The sequence below is a fragment of the Lissotriton helveticus genome, chromosome 10 (genome assembly GCF_964261635.1).
Source record: "Lissotriton helveticus chromosome 10, aLisHel1.1, whole genome shotgun sequence".
Taxonomy (NCBI): domain Eukaryota; kingdom Metazoa; phylum Chordata; class Amphibia; order Caudata; family Salamandridae; genus Lissotriton; species Lissotriton helveticus.
Window position 1 is genome coordinate 1081860283 of NC_136071.1, and position 16590 is coordinate 1081876872.

Below are 16590 nucleotides of genomic sequence, written 5' to 3' on the forward strand. Positions count from 1 at the left end.
ATGACTCAGTTCATGATTTAGGTAATTTAGCACACAGAGGGAAACAAAGTACAAACAGAAACAACATGGTACACACAGAGGGTGCGAGACTACAGGCAGAGAAGGAAAAGATTTAACATGTAAGCGCTGTCTAACACACACCAGCAGCCATATCGTAATAGGCCTCTGCAGATGCACATTAAGGGGTGCAGGCAGTGGGAGAGTGTTGGTGCAGACAGAAAATGAGATAAGTAGAGAGAGGTACACTGTGAGGAGAGACAGGGCAGATTATAGAAAAAGGTGCAAATATAATTCTTTATTTTACACAGACACTCAGTGTGATCCTGGACAAAAAGTTTAAAACCATACATTTTACCAAAACACATTTGCCACACGAAAAAGTTTAAGAGACAGAACACAACCTATCTATTTCAGAACTACAATACAGTGCAGAAACCTGAGTCATTTTCAAAATACATTCCAATTTACAGCATTACTTTTTTGCCAACATTACATCCAAACATGAGACACAATATCAGAAGAAAGAACACCGTATAACCAGAGAGAGGTACACTGTGAAGAGAGACAGAGGAAATTATACAAAAAGGTGCAAATATAATTCTTTAATGTACACAGACACTCAGTGTGAACCTGCACAAAAACGTTAAAACCATACATTTTACCAAAATACATTTACCACACTAAAACGATTAAGAGACTACATTACAATGCAGAAACCTGAGTCATTTTCAAAATACATTTCCAATTTGCAGCATTAGTTTTTCCCAGCATTACATCCAAACATGAGACTCACACTGAGACCCTAAAACATAACAGAAATCCTAGCAATTCGGTCAAATGATTACTACAGTGGAAGGGGTGGAAGAGGGGACCTTGCTAGTAGTGATGTATAAAGAGAGCAAGCGTACGGGAAACATAAAGAGAGAAAAAATGAGAATGAAAAAAGAAACAAAAAAATAAATCAGAAGGAGAGAGGGAGTTAGAAAACAGGAGTGAAGAAAAAGAATAATGACAGTGAGGAAAAAGATATGAGGGTAAGAAAAGGAGAGTGAGAGAAAAAAAGCCATATAAAAAAGGAAAAAGGTGTAAGGAAAGCAGAAGGATTTGTAGAGAAACTGAAGAAGGAAAAAAACTGTGTTGGAGAGAAAGAAAGACAGTGAGGGAGAGTGAAAGAGCAAGACAATGAGTAACATCCACATTGCAACTCATTTTTATTATTAACTTAAAATGCACAACATATATCCCCTCACAAATTAATAACTCACCTTTAAAAAGGCTTTTGAAGATTTAGAACAGTGTCAATCACACACCAGATTTTCTTAAGCAGAATCTCTGAAATTTACCTCAGACACTGCAACCACAAATGGCCCTGATTCCCTTTCATTTTACACACATATTCCAGTACATAACCAGTTACATTTCTTCCCACACAAATTCAAAACCAAACTAACATTTTAATTGGTTGTACATTTCAACACTTTCAAACTCACATAATGTTCAACCTCCCCCCACTGCTCTCTCTTCCTGTTACCATGGTAACTCTCCATAGAACACCTAACTGCACTCAAAAGGTCAAACTCTCATCTCTCAATGTTGCAAACCAAAGCAGCAAGTGTGTTTGACTTCTCAATATTCCAGCTTATCCTGTGCAATGTTCTTTTCAATGACTTTTTCTAAACCAATAGTATTACTCCTTTTAAAAAACAGTAGTATGCACCCTAGTTTTCAATAGTAAATTATCAGAAACCACCAATCATTTCTTGTTTTTCAAATGCACTGAATCTCAACAACATTTTTTTCCAAACTCCAAGTTTTCAAACTGCCATTTCATTTCCAGAGACCATCTGAGTACAACCAGATCTGCCTTCAAGATGCTTAGAGTCTGGATTGTAGGACATAGCTATATTTTCTGGAGTGAAAGGTATGCAGCAAATAGATGGTTTCTCAACCTTGATTTACCAATTGTGGATATTATAAGGATTGGCCAGAGAGGATTGAGATGTCACCAATTGATGGCATTGGTAAAATCCTTTATGCATCTCCCACACCCTGACCTCATAATTGTGCACTGTGGTGGCAATGACCTAGGCACTTTGACTGGGGTAGATCTGGAAATGCTTTTAAAGGACACCTTTGGCCAATTGATGTCGCTTTTTCCACAAACTGCCTTTGTATATTCTAATATATGCCAAAGGCAAAAATGGAACTGGTCCAACCAATATTGTCCACAGATTGAGAAAGCAAGGAAACATGTGAATAAGTCTGTTTCTGCTTTCCTCAGAGACTATGGCATGGGTTCTATATACCACAACAACTTGCGTTACAACTTGCAAGGCATCTATAGGAGAGATGGTGTACATTTTACAGATGAGGGGAACAGAGTCTTCCTTTTAAACTTTAGACTCTGCATCGGTACTTACTTGTAGGTACAAAAAACACTCAATGAACACAACGGCTCTTTTTAGAGCCACCCAACATCTAAACACACAAACTTGTTATTTAAATCTATTTTTTTTGTTTTTTATTCTGACGTGCGCGCACCGTGCGCGCACCTCGTGATTTTTAAAAAAATATATTTTTTTTTTGGGGCCTTCAGGGGTCCTTCAGGGTCCCACTGAGAAGGCCTAGGGAGTCAGGGAGACTCTACCCTGCCTCCTTTTAAAAGAATCGTATATTACTTTTTAAAGTAATTATAAATCTCACGGGGGTACGTCGCACGTAAACGCATCGTTAGAGCACCGTAAGCACACCGTAAAAGCTTCGTGCGCTTACCCCGTAAGTTTTATAATCTTAAATACGTTATATCTACGGATTTATTATAGATTTTAGAGATAGACATTATCTTGGATAATGAAGAAATTGTTTTTTTTAAAAACTTTTATGAATCGTATATTAACTTTTAAAGTAATTACAAATCTCGCGAGGGTATGTCGCACGTAAATGCACCGTGAGAGCACCGTAAGCACACGGTAAGATCTTCGTGCGCTTACCTCTGAACGTTTTATAATCTTACAAACTTAATATCTACGTAATTTATTCTAAATTTTAAAGGTAGACATTATCTTGGATAATGAAGAAAATGTTTTTTTAAACTTTTATGAACAGTGTATTACCTTTTAAAGTAATTACAAATCTCGCGAGGGTACGTCGCACATAAACGCACTGTGAGAGCACCGTAAGCACACCGTAAAACCTTTGTGCGCTTACCCCCGTAAATTTTATAATCTTAAATACGTTATATCTACGGATTTATTATCCATTTTAAAGGTAGACATTATCTGGGATAATGAAGAAATAGTTTTTTAAAAACTTTTAAGAACCGTATATTACTTTTTTAGGTAATTACGAATCTCGCGAGGGTACGTCGCACGTAAATGCAGCGTAAGCGCATCGTAAGAATACGTAAGCGCTCCGTAAGCGCTCCGTAAGCGCACCGTAAGCTTACGTCCAACCATGTGACTTTAAAACAAGAAATTCTATTGGTTTATAATACTTTCTACTCCAATTGTTGAAAGACCCCTCGAATTTTAATCATTCTTCTTTAACTTTCACAGAAGAACCATCTTTTTTCTACAGCTCCCGTGCTTTAGATAAAGACATTAAAATGGCTGGACGTCCAGAAGAACCTTCGGATCATTCTTCATCTGAAGAATTTGTGGAAGAAGACCCACAGCCCAAAAAAAAGAAAGAAGCAATTGTTTGGAAATGTTTTACCTTCCCTGAAGGTCAAAAAAAAGTTAATGCCCCACTAGTCACATGCAAAATATGTGACACTGTATTATCAAGGGGTAATGCGAACAAAAAATATTCATTTGGCACAGCAAGCATGGAACGCCATGTTAAAAACCTCCATCCAAACAATTGGGTAATAGCAGTTGTCAGAAGATCAGAGGAGGAGCAGGGCTCAGCTCCAAGCACTCCAAGGGGACCACCACCACCACCAACAACACCATCAAATATGATCCCTTCTGTGCAGCCAGAATTTAGAAACTTAATAGTTCGCTGAATACATTGCAACCAATTCATTTCATATGGACAACAGAACATAGAAACAATTCTTGAAAAGAGGAAGAACCACAAATGCCCACAATATTTTTTTTTAAGTTCTTTGTTCCTGTTGAACACTTGTTTTGTTTACAAAGTTAATTTTTTCTCCTTTTTGGAAGCAAAAAAAAAAAGTTCTTTTCAGAACTACCTCTACCGGTCAAAAAAAAAGAACTATATTTGTATGTTTGTATGTTTTAGTTTGTCATAGTGAATGTCTAGTTCATAAATGAATGAATGAATATAAAAGTGCAAAACTATAGGGATGTGGTACAGCATAAATATATAGAGTGTTTACCTATAATATACTGTAGTACTTCCAGAACACTTAAATGTAACATATGTATATAAATATGTTACAACTCTATGCTTCAATTTGCACTATTAATGAAAGTGCGTGGATGAATTTATATGTATTAACGGCAGTTTTAAAATCCCCTTGTGTCACTTTTTTTGCCAACGTGCACGCACTGTCCTCGTACGGGTGCGTGCACCGTGCGCGCACCTCGCGATTTAAAAAAAAAGAAAAAAAATTTGGGGGCCTTCGGGGTCCTTCAGGGACCCCCTGAGAAGGCCTAAGGGGGTCAGAGGGTCTCTACCATGCCCCCTTTTTGTGTTTTCCACTTTTGTTTTGGGCTCTCTTGTGCCTCAGTTCTCCCGAAAGACAAGATGGCGGCCAACACTTCCTGGTTTACACAGTTTGGAATGTTGATAGACGACTGACAGCCAATCACAATTTCGCTTGTGCACGCCAGGGTCCGTGTACGGTGCGAGGACCGTGCGCGTACGGTGCGCGTCTCTAGATATATACATTTTTTAAACTTGATTTTCTCAACAACTACTGGATGGATTTAAACCATTTAAACAAAAGGGTGATCTGCGAATAAGACTCTACCATTTGGCCAAATTTCATGTAATTCCGTTCAGCCGTTTGGGCTGTAGCCGTGTCTAATCGTCCTATGGAAAATTGCATGGGGAAAACACGTTTTGGGACCCCCCTTTTTTCACAGCCCCCACTTGACGAATCCCCCCAAAACTTTCAGGGAAGGAGCGGAGCGGGCCATCTTCTTTGAGAAATTCGCGAAGATTCGTCCACCAGCGCCAAAGATATTCCCAATAGAATGTTGCGGATTTCCTATGGAAACTAGGTCCTAACTATAACTACCTACTGGCAACCCCCAGTAGGTAATATATATATATATATATATATTCACTGAAAAAACCATAGGTTATAGACCATATATAGTTAGGAATTAGCATTTAAAAAACCTTATTTTACTCACACAAAACCATTGAAATTCCATATATAGTTAGTTGCACTAACTATATATCGCGCACCCGCAATCCACTGCTGATGATGTCACATATTACATCATTCATGACATGGTCAGTGACATCACTGATGACATCACTGATGACATCTCAAATGACATCACTGATGACATCATCCAGTGACTGTGTGTTTCTGAAAAGTTTAAATATGTTTTACATATTGAAGAATGAGTAGATGTAGAAGTGTCTGGATGAAGGATTTAGTAGGTGTGTGACTGACTGTATGAGTGAGTGATTAAATGTGTCTCACTGAGTGCATGGGTTAGTGACTAAACTGTCTTAATTTGTGCATCATTATGTCTGTTGTTCTGTAAACTGCTGCATGTGTTGGTCAGTAGCTATATGAGTAACTATATGGGTTATTGATTGATTGCCCAAGTATTTGTATGGGAGACTGAGTGTGTGTGTGGCTGGCTGGGAGGTGTGTGACTCTGTGCAGATCAATGTGTACTTGTATCAATGATTGTATAAGAGAGTAAGTATGTGTTAGTATATGTTTCAAAATGTAAGGTGCTCTATGTTTAACTGTATAGATTAGAAAATGGAAGTGTGATTGATTATTTACAGGACTGACTAGGTGTGTGAGTAACTCCATGGATGAGTGACAGAGTGTGAGAGTCTGTATAGGTGTATGAGTGCATATGATAGTGTTGTAAAGATGAGTGATTGTATGTATGAATGATTGTATGGGTAAATGAGTGAATGTGTGTGTAAACATAGGAATCACTGAGTGCATATGTAGTAACTAGTATTGGTGTGTCAATGGTTTCAAAAATTATACTCTGTATTTAACACTGGGTGTAACAGAGGTTATATTAAAGTGTGAGGAGATGCATTGTATTGTCACATGAATGATATCATCAGTGATGTGGTCATTGATGTCAAATGAGATGTCATCAGTGATGTCATCAGTGATGTCATTTGAGATGTCATCAGTGATGTCATTTGAGATGTTATCAGTGATGTCATTTGAGATGTCATCAGTGATGTCATCAGTGATGTCATTTGAGATGTCATCAGTGATGTCATCAGTGATGTCACTGACCATGTCATGAATGATGTAATATGTGACATCATCAGCAGTGGATTGCGGTTGCGCGATATATAGTTAGTGCAACTAACTATATATGGAATTTCAATGGTTTTGTGTGAGTAAAATAAGGTTTTTTAAATGCTAATTCCTAACTATATATGGTCTATAACCTATGGTTTTTTCAGTGAATTTTCAAGGTTTTGTAAATGCTAATTCCTAACTATATATGGTCTATAACCTATGGTTTTTTCAGTGAATTTCAATGGTTTTTTAATAGCAAATATCATAAGCTGTCGAATGTCAAGTACGTGGTAAGTGAAAACATTTTCGTGTTTATGCACACTGATCTGCTTTGAATGGTGCACCCCCCCCTCATTTCTATTAGGAGTACTCTCTCTTTGCACATAGTGAAGGGTAGTTAACGCAGGCCTTTGCCCCCGTTGTAATACGTCGTGCCTGCTTCTCTCTCCATTTGATTGATTGTTATACAAGTATTTACTGTTTTAGAATTGGTTCTCTTTGGTTCATTCTCTATTTACAAACAAACACAGAGTCGCAATACTCTGTTTAGTCTTTGCAGATAACGAAAAATCGTGTAAAAAAGAAAAGAAAAGGAATCGAGCAAAATCAGTAGGCCACTAATGGGATCTCTTTTTGACCTCGCTAAAATAGAAACATTAGGAACAACCCCTCATGACAAATACAAAACTAGTGAGATGAACTGAACTCCACACAATGATGGCTGCAAAACAGCTCGGCTCCGCCACCCACCCCGCCCAAAATAATGATAAAGAGCGGCTGCCATGGTTGGTTGCGGAATGGCCACGACGGAGCTACGAAATGGTGCTGCTCTCATGCTAACCCCAGCTTCAGTCTGAAACATCCAGAAACACTGTAGACTACCAATTCGATCAGTTCCGGTAGCGCCCCAATGTAACCCGGTAGAGAAGAACTAGCCCTCCCCTCTTTGACTGATGGTTCTTGTTGCCTGTCCCTTCTGTTGTCATTTAACAGAACTATTTAGCCTGCTGAAAGGGGTTGTGTTCCGACCGCTGGTTGGTGGAGACATTTTGACTATATTCTGGACCTGCGTTGTCGCGTAATGCGTCATATGACGCGCCGCGTTAGCGCATCCGGAAGTCATCCGGGGCGCGCAGCGCGTAACGTAAGCATAACAAGTCATGTGACTTGTTAATAAAACTTTTCATTGGTTCATTTTACTTTTCTTATTCTAATGATGAAAGGCTTGGTCATATGACCTAAAAATTACGCTTTTTATTACTTCCGAACATTATTTTTTCTTAAATATATGTTATAATGTTCCAGGCTAATGTACTTTCCCGGAAAATTTACAACTGTCCTGCATGTAAAATATATTCTTATAGTCAAAATGTCTCTACCAACCTTCGACTATGATGATGTTCATATGCTGTATTTATTAGAGTAACACTCATCTGTCCACATGAAATTAATTTGCCACAATCTAAACATGTCATTTTAATCTTTCCAAAGTTCTTCTAAATATTTGGGACCGTTTCCCTTGCCTCTGATGCTGTCAGTGCCACTTCTTTGATGAATGTACTAGCAGGTCAGGGGTTCTCCTCCAAATCTCTCTTTTATGCAGCACTATAATTAATTGGTGCCACCTCTCCATATGACGATGCATGGTATAGTTACCATAACTATATTTTTTTTCGGTTCCTCTGGAGAGTTCATCGTGGCAGATGAAGCGTGTAACGTACCGGGCATTTACCTTTTTTTGCATGTACAGGAAAGGAAAAAAAAATCGAGCGTCCGAGTTCTAAGGTGTCCCAGGGCCATTTTAGTGGACCAGGCCCAAATCCAAAGAACAGGCCGCCATTTTGAGAGTCCTGTTGCAGCCGCCTGTCGCTGTACCATCAAGAGCAGCCGAAACTCAGCTGAATGGCAACTGAAACGGTAAAGGGGCGCCCCACTACAGCAGACGAGCCTCCACCTAGGAAGGCCCGTTCACGCCGCCTCCCCCCCCCCTTCGGGCACCCCACGCCGTTATTCGGAGCAGTATTGTAGGATGGCCACACCAGTGCGGCAACTTGCTAGACATCACCTCGGTGGTAACCGAATCTCAGCGCCTTGTGGTGTCTTCTATTCAGAAAACATTGTTGTGCTGCCTTCGACCTATTCGCCGCAAGTGCGCACGCAACTCAGCTGCATAGCTTGCTAGACACCACCTCGGTGCTAACCGAATCTCAGCGCCTTGTGGTCTCTTCTATTCCAAAAATATTGTTGCGCTGCCTTTGGCCCCATTCGCACATCGGTCCGCTACTGATGCCATCTCACAGGCCAACGGGGCGCCCCACGCCGACTTTCAGCATTGTAGGATGGCCACACCAGTGCACCTTACTAGACACCACCTCGGTGCCATCCGGATCTTGGCATCTCAGCGCCTTGTGGTGTCTTCTATTCAGAAAATATTGTTGCGCTGCCTTTGGCCCCATTCGCACATCGGTCCGCTACTGACGCCATCTCACAGGCTAATGGAGCGCCCCACGCCGAGTTTCAGCATTGTAGGATGGCCACACCAGTACAGCAACTTGCTAGACATCACCTCGGTGCCATCCGGATCTTGGCATCTCAGCGCCTTGTGGTGTCTTCTAGTCAGAAAATATTGTTGCGCTGCCTTTGGCCCCATTCGCACATCGGTCCGCTGCTGACACCATCTCACAGGCCAACAGGGCGCCCCACGCCGACTTTTACCATTGTAGGATGGCCACACCAGTGCCACAACTTGCTAGACACCACCTCGGTGCCATCCGGATCTTGCCATCTCAGCGCCTTGTGGTGTCTTCTATTCAGAAAATATTCTTGCGCTACCTTTGCCCCATTCACATATCGGTCCGCTACTGACGCCATCTCACAGGCTAATGGGGCGCCCCACGCCGAGTTTCAGCATTGTAGGATGACCACACCAGTACAGCAACTTGCTAGACATCACCTCGGTGCCATCCGGATCTCGGCGCCCCACTGCAGATGAAGTGCCTCTCAACTATGAAACCACCACGGTGACATCCGGATCTTGGCGCCTTGTGCTGGTTCCGGCCTATTCACACATCGGTCTGCTACTGACGCCATCTCACAGGCTAATGGGGCGCCCCACGCCGAGTTTCAGCATTGTAGGATGACCACACCAGTACAGCAACTTGCTAGACATCACCTCGGTGCCATCCGGATCTTGGCATCTCAACGCCTAGTGGTATCTTCCATACAGAAAATATTGTTGCGCTGCCTTTGGCCCCATTCGCACATCGGTCCGCTACTGACGCCATCTCACAGGCCAACGGGGCGCCCCACGCCGACTTTTACCATTGTAGGATGGCCACACCAGTACCAAAACTTGCTAGACACCACCTCGGTGCCATCCGAATCTTGGCATCTCAGCGCCTTGTGGTGTCTTCTAGTCAGAAAATATTGTTGCGCTGCCTTTGGCCCCATTCGCACATCGGTCCGCTACTGACGCCCTCTTACAGGCCAACAGGGCGCCCCACGCCGACTTTCAACATTGTAGGATGGCCACACCAGTGCGGCAACTTACTAGACACCACCTCGGTGCCATCCGGATCTTGGCGCGTTGTGCTGCCTTCGGCCTATTCGCACATCGGTCCGCTACTGACGTAAACTCACAGGCCAACGGGGCGCCCCACGCCGACTTTCAGCATTGTAGGATGGCCACACCAGTGCTGCAACTTGCTGGACACCACCTCGGTGCCATCCGGATCTTGGCGCGTTGTGTTGCCTTCGGCCTATTCGCACATCGGTCCGCTACTGACGCCGTCTCACGTGCCAACGTATTTTCTCCGCATTTTATACCCTATGCCGCATAACAGGTCATGTGACTTGTTTATAAAACTTTTCATTGGTTCATTTTACTTTTGGTTTCCTAATGATGGAAGGCTTGATCATATGACCTAAAAACAACACTTTTCATTGGATGAAAACTTTTTTTTTTCCCAAACGATGAAAGCCCCACCTTGTTTCTGGATGTTTCAGACTGAAGCTGGCGTCAGCATGAGAGCACCACCATCTCGTAGCTCCGTTGTGGTCATTCCGCAAGCAATCATGGCAGCCGCTCCCCACCAGAAGCCTACAGGAGTCGGGGGCCCCCAAAACTTTTGATGAATCCTCAAGGCGGAGGGGACGCTTTCGAGAATGGGCTCCAAGACCTAGCAGACAAGCGTCCGATTTCCAAGGTGTCCCAGGGCCATTTCAGTGGACCAGGCCCAAAAAGGAAACAGCCTGCCGCCATTTTGAGAGTCCTGTGACAGCCGCCTATCGCTGCACCGCAAGAGTGGGCGCAACTCAGCTGAATTGCGGCTTTTGACACAGTGGACCAAAAGCGGACGGAATGGCAACTGAAACGGTAAAGGGGCGCCCCACTGCAACAGACGAGACTCCACCTGGAGACGCCCGTTCACGCCGCCTCCCCCGGGGCGCCCCACGCCGTTATTCGGAGCAGCATTGTAGGATACCAAAAACAGTGCGGCAACTTACTGGACATCACCTTGGTGCCATCGTTCTGCTGCCTTGGAACTATTCGCACAACAGTTTGCTACTGATGACCCACCCCCCCGCGACGCCCCACGCCAGAAATCTGGACGTTGTGCTGCGTTGGGACTATTCGCACAGCCGACCGCTACTTCGTTGTTTTTCCCTAAAAATGTTTATATGTTATTACTGTTTTTGTTTTCTTGTATATATTTATAAGTTATTAAAGTTTTATAATCTTACTACTTTGTTGGAGTGCTATATATTTTTAATGTGACACATAATTGTAAAAACTTTGATGTACAAAGAGTCATCCCTGGAATCTTCCGCTTCAGGCTCGGTCCCCTCCCCAATCACAATACAGGATGGTTTTCAGATAATAGGAACGCGTCTGCTGTGACGGATCTCATCGAGTGTGGGCCTTGATCTACTATAACTCCTTTGAAGATGGGTGATTCTTTACAGCTGGGGCCATAAACTACATCTGCAGGGCTAGCTGATACCCTAGGACCGGCCTGGACAATCGGACACAGAGGAAAAGGAGTGTCAGAGGGTGCGGTAGTGAATAGGGCGAAAGGGAGGTGTCGGGCGGGCACAGGGTGTGATTCTCAGGGAAGAGCAGCGCAGATGGGGGGTGGTTTATTACCCATGCATAAGACAGAGAGCGGGGGTGACCACTGCCTGGGGGAGATGCTTGCGAGGGTGGGGAGCCATGCTAAGGATCGACAGCGTGCACAGAGTGGGTCTGGTCAAGGCATCTAAAATGACTGCCGTGCACGACAAAAGTGTGGCATTTGAAAAAAGGGAAGATGGCGCAGACAATGTTTTTCAACACTTCCTGATTTCCTTCGAATCGAACGTTAACAGACGTTGGGGCATATTACCAAAGTTAAGCGATATTTATCCCTAACGATGCTTAGCAACGATTTTTTTACCGCTAAGCATCGTCAGAAATTATCGCAGATAAACCTTGCTATTATCAAGGTTTATCGCAAATACGATAAAAAACGACCGCAATGCATTAATATTGCTGAAAACTCAGCGATATTCATGCATTACCGAGCTAATGCTCTTAGCCATGTTATCCACCTCCCATTGGATAACATGGCTAAGAACTGCTCAGGGCAGGTGCTAGCTTTTGGAGATATTCGCGCTTATTGCGAATATTTCCAAAAGTTGATAATAGGAGATAGCGATGTTAGCGACTGTTTCCAGTCGCTAACATCTTGGCATGCCCACTTTGCATGTCATTAGTGATAAATATCACTCACATGCAAAGTGGGGCCCAAGATGGTCGCTATCTCCTACTAGCCGTCGCTAACTGGTGTTAGCAACAGCTAGGTAATACAGATATAATTTTATCTCCGCGAAGCGGAGCGCTGTTACAGATATATATCTTGTTTTTGAACGTTAATTTCTCAAAATCCACTGAAGCACATATATTGAGACCTAGCAAAGGCACATCGAGCTACCAGTCCCTACAATTTTGCCAAGTTTCGTGCAAATCCATTCAGCCGTTCGATTATTATTATTATTTTATTTTTTGCCCCGCGGGGCCCTTTTAAAACCTCCACATCAAACCTAAGAGGTCAAGGAGGATCTACTATGCCCCCTTATGGTCATTTGCCCCTTCGCTTTGGCCTCCTCTTGTCTCTCGATCCTACCGAGAGACAAGATGGCGGCCGCTACGGACTGTTTGCAATGTTTACAGACGCCGGAGAACCAATCAGCTTCGCAAACCTCCGTTACGCGAAGCGGAGCGCTGTTACAGATATATATCTTTTTTTGAACGTTAATTTCTCAAAATCCACTGGAGCACATATATTGAGACCTAGCAAAGGCACATCGGGCTACCAGTCCCTAATATTTTACCAAGTTTCGTGCAAATCCATTCAGCCGTTCGATTATTATTATTATTTTTTTTTTTGCCCCGCGGGCCCTTTTAAAACCTCCACATCAAACCTAGGGGGTCAGCGAGGATCTACTATGCCCCCTTATGGTCATTTGCCCCTTCGCTTTGGCCTCCTCTTGTCTCTCGATCCTACCGAGAGACAAGATGGCGGCCGCTACGGACTGTTTGGAATGTTCACAGACGCCGGAGAACCAATCAGCTTCGCTTCACAAAGCTCTGTACCGCGAAAAGTCCGCGAACCGGAGCGCTGCCCGGTCCGCTGTTACAGATATATATCTTTTTTTGAACGTTAATTTCTCAAAATCCACTGGAGCACATATATTGAGACCTAGCAAAGGCACATCGGGCTACCAGTCCCTACAATTTTGCCAAGTTTCGTGCAAATCCATTCAGCCGTTCGGGCTAAAAGTGAGGCCAACCGCCCTATGGAAAACTCAATGTTAAAAACAAGTTTTGGGACCCCCATTTTTTCTCGGCCCCCTCTTGACGAACCCCCCCCAAATTTTCAAGGGCTGCTCAGAAACAAAATGTGCCATTTTCCTGAAAATTTCAGCCAATTCCGTCCACAAACGCCAAAGTTATTAGACATAGAATTTTCAAAAATCCCATAGAGAAAAAATCCTAACTATGTATACCTACTGGCGACTGCCAGTAGGTAATATATATATATATATATATATATATATATATATATATATATATATATATATATATATATATATATATATATATATATATAAATATATATATAACAGCTCCAAAATCCCACAAGATACCCAGCCGGGTTAAACGGGACAAATAGCACTCACAAGCACGACAGTTGCTTACAGCAGGGGGTAGGTTTATTCAGATAGACGCGTTTCTGGAGAAAAACTCCCTTCGTCAGTATTTACATCTGTAGAACTGAATACTGTGCCCTTATCTATGTTTGTCACGTGTCATGAACACAAACGAGGGACTGCGCAGACCGCCAAATGAGCGCCATCTTTAAATGTGCAAATACATTATTTACCAAACATTGCTTGCAAAAGTTTTGCACCATCTGTTAAGCCGTGTATCGGCGTGATCATCATCTTAGTAATTACCCGCATCATTTACAATCAGAAAACTATTGATTTCCGAATTGCGTGGCTAAGATGACTAAAAAACAACTTCAACCTGTGTGTCAAGTCATACATCGGACATAGAAACATCAGGAAAATCCTGGGCCCCCAGACTTTCCACCTGGAACTCTAAGGTGGTACTATGGAGCAGGTATATTGATGACCTGTTCCTAGTATGGAATGGTTCGATTGAGGAAGCAAATCAGTACATTGTAATGCTCAATGACAATGAATTTCATTTGAGATTCACTGGAGATATAAACAGGGACTAGATACCTTTCCAACTAAGTTACTGAACCATGTTTAATATGTCTGAACGACGGGACGCAGCTGTGGATATCTTTAAAAATAAACACCCGGATATATCCAAGCCACCACCGACCAACACCACAACAATTTCGAATCCTCTAACTTCTCAATTCCACAAGTTGGAAAAACTGTACGAACGTGAACTTCGTAAGTGGTGGGAGGGTACGTCGTTGCAGGGTTATATCGAGGTACAGAGGGTCCCTCGAGGACTGAGAATTTTTACAGTCCCTGCCTACGAAAACCCGGACCCCCTCCTACTGGAAACTTGGGCTGCACATATAGCCAACTCATGCAAAGGCATGTTGGAAATTTTAGTCCAATTCGCATGGAGTGATCGCGACAAAACTATAAAGGAAATTGAGGAATTGGAAGGTCTCATCTCACAGAATACGAATAAGGAGGAACAAGATCTCCTCAGAACAAGTATGAAGAAGAGACTCCAAAAATATGAAACTAAAATCAAATTGAGGAAACAAGAAAAATTTGACCGTGACGAACAAGATTACGTTATGGGAAGAGTGCTGACATTCTCGAAAAAATATGATCAACCACGGAAAGATGTTGCCAGGAAAGATCTAATGCCTAATGGGACCGGAGAAGTAAGAGTGAAAACTTCGGACTCTGATGTTACTGCCAGTGAGTTATCTGGGGATGAAGCAACAGGAACGACAACTGCTCCTGAACCTCCAGCAAAAAAGACCCCTTTTCAGCAGGAGTTCAAGGTCATCCGAGAAAGCTGGCTGAGGGATGGCAAGAACAAACCCCCAGAAGCAGGAGACAAACCCGACGCGGGGGCTGGAAGGGGAAGGGGAAGAAGCAGAGGCAACATCCAGAACAAACCAACTGCGAGAATCACGAGGAGTCAGAGAAGGGGAAGGTGGTAGGCCCTTCAGAACAACTCACCATTTTGAATCTATCAGACAGACACCTAACTCCAGCAGAAGAGTCTGTCCCAAAGCTGGGACTGACATTCTGTCCAAATAAAAGCATGGAGTATACACAGACACGTATCGATCTCTTTAAATTCGTCCGGAAGATCAAATTGCACAAGTTTCATAAAACCAAACCAACAGCAAAAGAAGCTAAGCATCTAAGACAGAGTAAAAAGGATACGGATTTATTAACCGTCAATGACCTCACCGCGTGTGAAGTACTACACAATTTGAGACAAGAATGCAATATGGAAATGGAAACAACTGGCGATACCCTCACTCAAAGACTGGCTAATGTTGACATCGATCAGACTGCACCTAAAAGCAATTTTAAGTTGGCTTCTAAATTTGTTCCACAGACTGCGGTGGATTCGATTGATATTTTTTCTGAAATAGTCACCAGGGATCTGATGGCCATGAGAACCACACAAGAGAATCGGAGAATACAATTCAATACCACCAAGGAACAATATTTAGCCATTAAGACCATCATGGATGACGAAACTATTGTGTGCAAACCCTCCGACAAGGGAGGCAACATTGTCATCATGTCCAGGACTAAATATGTGGCTGAGGCTATGCGTCAACTGCAGGATGCTTCCTGCTATGCCATAATAAAGAAACAAGATTATCTATCCAGCATGAATGATCTCTATGTTTTACTCAAGAAATGGCATGACAAACAGATGCTAGATCTGGAGGAATATCTTTTTCTCAAGACTACCAACCCTATGTTACCTTGTTTTTACCATCTTCCCAAGGTCCATAAAGACATCAATGACCCCCATGGGAGACCCATAATCTCCTCCATGGGAGGATTGACGGAGAACCTCTCCAAATTCTTAGACTACCACCTTTTCAGTTCCGTGCTGTCTTTGAAATCATACATCCGAGACACCACGGATTTTATAGAGAAGGTGGAACTTTTGAACTGGCAACCATCCTACATACTGATTACCCTGGACATAACAAGTTTATACACTTGCATAGACCATGACCAGGGCCTCCATGCCATAGAGTACTTCCTCAATAAGAGAGAGCTTAAATATAAATATGCAGTGCATAATAGGATGCTATTAGAATTAATTGCATTCTGTTTACGCAATAACATTTTTCTCTTTCAGGACACCTTGTACCGCCAACTGACTGGCACAGCCATGGGCTCCTGCTTCGCCCCCAGCTACGCGAATTTATTCGTCGGCTGGTGGGAGGAGCAGGTAGCCTGGGCCCCCAGACTTTCCACCTGGAACTCTAAGGTGGTACTATGGAGCAGGTATATTGATGACCTGTTCCTAGTATGGAATGGTTCGATTGAGGAAGCAAATCAGTACATTGCAATGCTCAATGACAATGAATTTCATTTGAGATTCACTGGAGATATAAACAGGGAAAAAGTTAATTACT